Consider the following 6,302-nt stretch of genomic DNA (forward strand, 5'->3'; position numbering starts at 1 on the left):
AAAACAAAGTAAAATTCCCTCACTATTTCCTATGGGCTTTTCCATTTCAGAAATCTGTCAGCTGGCTTAAAAGTATAAACACCATTTTTGCAAGGATTATACAGAGGGAACCTTTCGGAAACAATGTCGCAAACTGAAAAAAACATTCTCCGGATGAAGACTGCAAACAGTATGGGTTAGAGCTGTTCATATAATCTCCTGAACGGAAGCTGCAACAGCAGAGGGGGAGAAAAATAAACAGGTAACTTGCAAAGGAAACACCGAACTGTGAAATATTTTAGTTAGGACGATTCCTATCCACTGTTCAGCAGAGAATAAGTTTGGGAAATAAAAAAAATAATATTAGCATCCAGTATAATTTACATAATCCTATTCTCTGCCATTTCTCTAAATGCACGTGACGAAACCAATAACGGCACATGAAGGGATTAAAAATTCCGTATATGGACATTTAATGTATGTCAAGTCTACTTTGTCCACACATTGCACACACACACACACACACAGATTATCATGCATTACGTTTACTATTTTTCTCAATGTATTCCTGGTATTAACAGTATTCAGTTACTAAAAACAATTATTTTTCATTCCTGTTTCACACTCACACACACACACACACACACACACACACACACACAGAGAGAGAGAGAGAGAGAGACCTGCACAATGGTTCGAACCTCCCTTTTGTAGAAACAGTCATTATTTGAACTGGATGCTGAAAATGATGCAAGATCTGCCTTTTGAACTGAACACGATGTATCCGGTCGAGCTTGAATAGCGACCATCGTTTAAATGGCAAAAAAAAAAAAAAAATTGTTGAAGGTTCTAATTATTGCATAACAGTTAATAGCTCTCCATGGAAAAGCTTAATAATTAGAAGTTTCTCCTACATACGAATAAATTCAAATCAACAATTTATTTCAATACATCAGAGGTTAGCATTTGTTATAATGATATGTGAAACAATACAAACTTGTTGCTATAACGTAACATTCATTTTCGCCTTTTGAATCAGTATGAATAAAATATAGAGGCTAATAATGCAGTAGGTATGCAGTACATTTTTAATGAGCTAGACAAAAGTTATTTCTTTGAATAAATCTAGGTAAGTATTAATATACGTAAATGGTATCATGATCTGAACAGAAATCCCCAACGGGAAAGTTTATAAACCATAATCATAAATACTCAACGAAGGGAAGTCAGACCAAAAACCAGACTAAAAGATATAGTCATTTCCGTTCTCTGAGCGATAAAACGATATTCAAAAACAATGAAAGGCAACTTTGTTTTAACATTGCATTTTTCGCATGAGCATTTGACCTTGTCGTTTCCTTGTAGTTTAAACTGCGATGAAAACTCCGATAAACAATGAAATAAATGTAGAAAGAATCCCCTTCAACGTATCCGGCCGAATAATTAAAAACAGATCTCTTTGAAGGCTTAATGACATTCCAATACTATAAATACTATCTATGAAAAGCAACGTTTCGAAAAGATGAAATTTTATTCGGAATATGTGACGAATGGGCAACACGGAGAGATAAAACGCGAGAATTACGGAAATTAAAGCAATCCATAATCCGTCAGAACGGTATAATTAATCCACATTTTTATTCAGCTTTCCCGTAATTTTCTCATTTGGACGTAATGATCGAGAGAGAATCCACGAACGGAAGTATATGAGCGGAGGAGAGAGGGAGAGAGAAAGGACGTGTTTAATGTATGATGCAAACTGGAAGGAAAGCATTCAACGAAAGTCCTCGTTGGAGTGGAAATTTTCCCTTTATCTTTAATGTACACAAACTGATCTTTAACTATTTCATAATTGTTTTAGTCTATGTTATCAGCTTCAGCAGCCATGAGTTCCTATTACCCTCAGAGGCCATTATTAACTTGGATAAATTTACTGGAGATGAATACTCAAATATCTTATAGTCAAAGGGAAAATAGAGTCATAAAACTGAATGGTACGATTCATGTTTCTATTATTTTTTTCATACTTATCTTATCAATATGAAAATTCTGCCTATTTCTTATGAATTCCTTTTTTGTCGCGTGTGGTTAGTCTGTAATTTTGAAGTTTGCGTAGATGGTGATAATAATAATAATAATAATAATAATAATAATAATAATATAATAATAATAATAATAATACTAACACGCACTCAGAGTACATACACCTGGCAACGTCAACCACTTAACGCCCATATATTTATTATTAGTTGGCATTTGTTAGTTGTAGGGATCGAAATGGGGATCCAAACATAAGTAATAACAAGGTTAAAGTGGGTAAAAGGGTGGAGCGTATATTTTTACGTAAAGAATAAAGGGCAACAAATTGGTTAAAAGTGTATAATTGAGAAGCAGTAAGAAGGAGCAGGCGAGGAAAACCTAATAATTGCAGTAGATGGAAGGAGTGAAATGGGCACTGGAAAGGATGGGTCTTAATTTCTAAGAAATTATTACAAGCGTCTGATGATCCCTCAGTTTAGCATCTCATGCCTCATAAGGCTTCAGTACATGGAGTTTATCTGCGACTCAACAAGAAAGGTACGAATGAGACAGTGATCGTTATGTTTCTTCTATGTAACCACCAGCTCATTGTTAAGGAGACAATTTAATTTTGTATATAATGAGAATAATAATAATAATAATATAATAATAATAATAAATAATAATAATAATAATAATAATAATAATAATAATAATAATAATAATAAAGGCAAAGTAACGAGAACTGAAGGGATAAAGCTACCAGATGGGAGCAACATCAAACACATAGATGAGACAGGATACAAATACCTGGGAATAATGGAAGGAGGAGATATAAAACACCAAGAGATGAAGGACACGATCAGGAAAGAATATATGCAGAGACTCAAGGCGATACTCAAGTCAAAACTCAACGCCGGAATATGATAAAAGCCTAAACACATTTGCAGTGCCAGTAATCAGATACAGCGCAGGAATAGTGGAATGGACGAAGGCAGAACTCCGCAGCATAGATCAGAAAACCAGGAAACAAAATGACAATACACAAAGCACTTCACCCAAGAGCAAATACGGAAAGACCTATACATAACACGAAAGGAAGGAGGGAGAGGACTACTATGTAAGTATAGAGGACTGCGTCAACATTGAAAACAGAGCACTGGGGCAATATCTGAAAACCAGTGAAGACGAGGGCTAAAAGAGTGCATGGGGAAGAAGGACTAATAAAAGTAGACGAAGACCCAGAAATATACAGAGACAGGAGAAAGACAGAGAGAACAGAGGACTGGCACAACAAACCAATGCACGGACAATACATGAGACAGACTAAAGAACTAGCCAGCGATGACAATTGGCAATGGCTACAGAGGGGAGAGCTAAAGAAGGAAACTGAAGGAATGATACAGCGGCACAAGATCAGGCCCTAAGAACCAGATATGTTCAAAGTACGATAAGACGGAAATAACATCTCCTCCCCATATGTAGGAAGTGCAATACGAAAAATGAAACCATAAACCACATAGCAAGTGAATGCCCGGCACTTGCACAGAACCAGTACAAAAAGAGGCATGATTCAGTGGCAAAAGCCCTCCACTGGAGCCTGTGCAAGAAACATCAGCTACCTTGCAGTAATAAGTGGTACGAGCACCAACCTGAGGGAGTGATAGAAAACGATCAGGCAAAGATCCTCTGGGACTATGGTATCAGAACGGATAGGGTGAATCGTGCAAAATAGACCAGACGTGACGTTGATTGACAAAGTCAAGAAGAAAGTATCACTCATTGATGTCGCAATACCATGGGACACCAGAGTTGAAGAGAAAGAGAGGGAAAAAAAATGGATAAGTATCAAGATCTGAAAATAGAAATAAGAAGGATATGGGATATGCCAGTGGAAATCGTACCCATAATCATAGGAGCACTAGGCACGATCCCAAGATCCCTGAAAAGGAATCTAGAAAAACTAGAGGCTGAAGTAGCTCCAGGTCTCATGCAGAAGAGGTGATCCTAGAAACGGCACACATAGTAAGAAAAGTGATGGACTCCTAAGGAGGCAGGATGCAACCGGAAACCCCTCACTATAAATACCACCCAGTCGAATTGGAGGACTGTGATAGAGCAAAAAAAAAAAAAAAAAAAAAAAAAAAAAAAAAAATAATAATAATAATAATAATAATAACATACTTGTGTGTGTGCGTGTAATATAGTGTGTGTGTGTGTATGTATATATATATATATATATATATATATATATATATATAATATATATATATATGCACACACCAGCGAAATAGCTCAGAGCTCTTTCATATCGTTATAATTGAATTTCAGTTTGAATGATGAGTTTGCAATCACCTTGGTGGAACACATGTAGCTGGATAGTTTTCGAATTTTAATTCTCAGAGTAATAAAAGTTTGTGAGTCTTCCACTTGGTCCTTGCTCTCTACGGTAGATAAGTAATTATACTATATATATATATATATATATATATAGTAGTAAAATCTAAATTTTAAAAACTATCTAACTACAAACTACAAGTGTTCCACAAAGAGATTGCAAACTCATAACTCAACTGTAAGAATAATAATATGAAAGAGATCAACTTACTCCCTGGTGAGGCGCATATGGAATTAAGTGGAATAATTTCATCAGCAGAGAAAAAGATTACAGCAAATACAGCGGTCATCAATTGCAAACACTATGCGTAAAATTATATTGCCATGACCTTTCAGTTACCCTTGAAATTCATCAATGTCTATAAAATATACACACCTACCTTATCATCCCTTTGCAAAACATATATGTGGAGGTGAAACATACAGTTCGACATGTCACTTGAAGAGGTAAATCATGAATTAGGACGTAACACATGAAGATGTAATCATAAAGTAGGACATGGCACAAGAAGTGGTAAATCATGAAGTAGGACATGGCACATGAAGACGTACATCATGAAGTAGTACAAGGCACATGAACATGAATTAGGACATGACACCTGAAGAAGTAAATAATAAAGTAGGTCATGGCACATAGAAAGGTAAACAATGCAGTAGGACATGACACATGAAGAAGTAAATTATGAAAGAGGACATGACACATGGAGAGGTAAATTATGAGAGAGGACATGGCACATAAAGAGGTAAATTATGAAGAAGGACATGACACCTGAAGAGATAAATCGTGAAATGTGATATTCCACTCGAAAAAGTAAATCATGAAGTACGAAATGACACAAAGAAGTAACTAATAAATTAGGACATGCTACATGAAGAGGTAAATCATGATTTAGGACATAACACATAAAGGGTGACTCATGAATTAGGATATGACAGCTGAACAGGTAAATCAATGTAGGACATAACACATGAAGAGGTAAATCACTCAGAACATTCCACATGATAAGATAAATCACGAAACAGATGACACATGAAGGAGTCATTCACGAAATAGTAGATGAATGAAGTTGGCGAAGAATGTGGAGTAAAGAAAAGTCTCACTATATGCAGGGACGTTCAACCAACCAGCTGGTTGCACTGAATCGGATATATTGAACTGAATAAAGAATTTCGTCCAAAAGCCAAGCACTGGGGCCTATGAGGTCATTCAGCCCTGAAACGGAAATTGACAGTAAAAGGTTTGAAAGGTGTCTCAGGATGAAAACCTCACAGTTGCACTAAGAATCAATTATTAGAAGAAGGGGTGAAAGTAAGGAAAAAAAAGAGAATATGAAAGGAGGTTCAATAAAAGGGCCAAAGGCACGACGCAAAGAACTTTAAAGTAATGCCTACATGCACTAACGGGACTAGACCCCTAAGGGGACCAGCTGTTGGCAAGTCGCATGATGATGTTAAATGCATAAATGTATATTGAATTTTAACTAAATTCCTAATACTAACCTCTGAGACATTATCAACTGCACATGGTAGTACATAATACTATACATGCAGGAAAGCTAAACAGTGGCAACATATGGATTAAGGATATTCATAATAACAGTGAAATACAAAATAGACTAAAAAAGATTGTAAACGAACTGTAATTTTGTCAAAATGCGTTCGTTATGAGGTAAAAATAATGGGAAAAATAAAGTATGTTTTCATATTTCAAGCTTTCAAAACATGATAAGTTTAAAAATGTTTCGGGTAAAAATCTGGCAAATTATTATAAAACAACATAACACGAGGGCATGAAAGAAGTGAGAATCGTTGTGAACGAAAAGCGTAAAAGCGACAAACTGCTGAAGAGGCTTCGTGAGAGCGAATGAAAGAGCAAAAAGGAAGGAAGAGGAAATAAAGCCTTTGTC

This window comes from Macrobrachium nipponense, chromosome 19 (genome assembly GCF_015104395.2).
Source record: "Macrobrachium nipponense isolate FS-2020 chromosome 19, ASM1510439v2, whole genome shotgun sequence".
NCBI lineage: Eukaryota > Metazoa > Arthropoda > Malacostraca > Decapoda > Palaemonidae > Macrobrachium > Macrobrachium nipponense.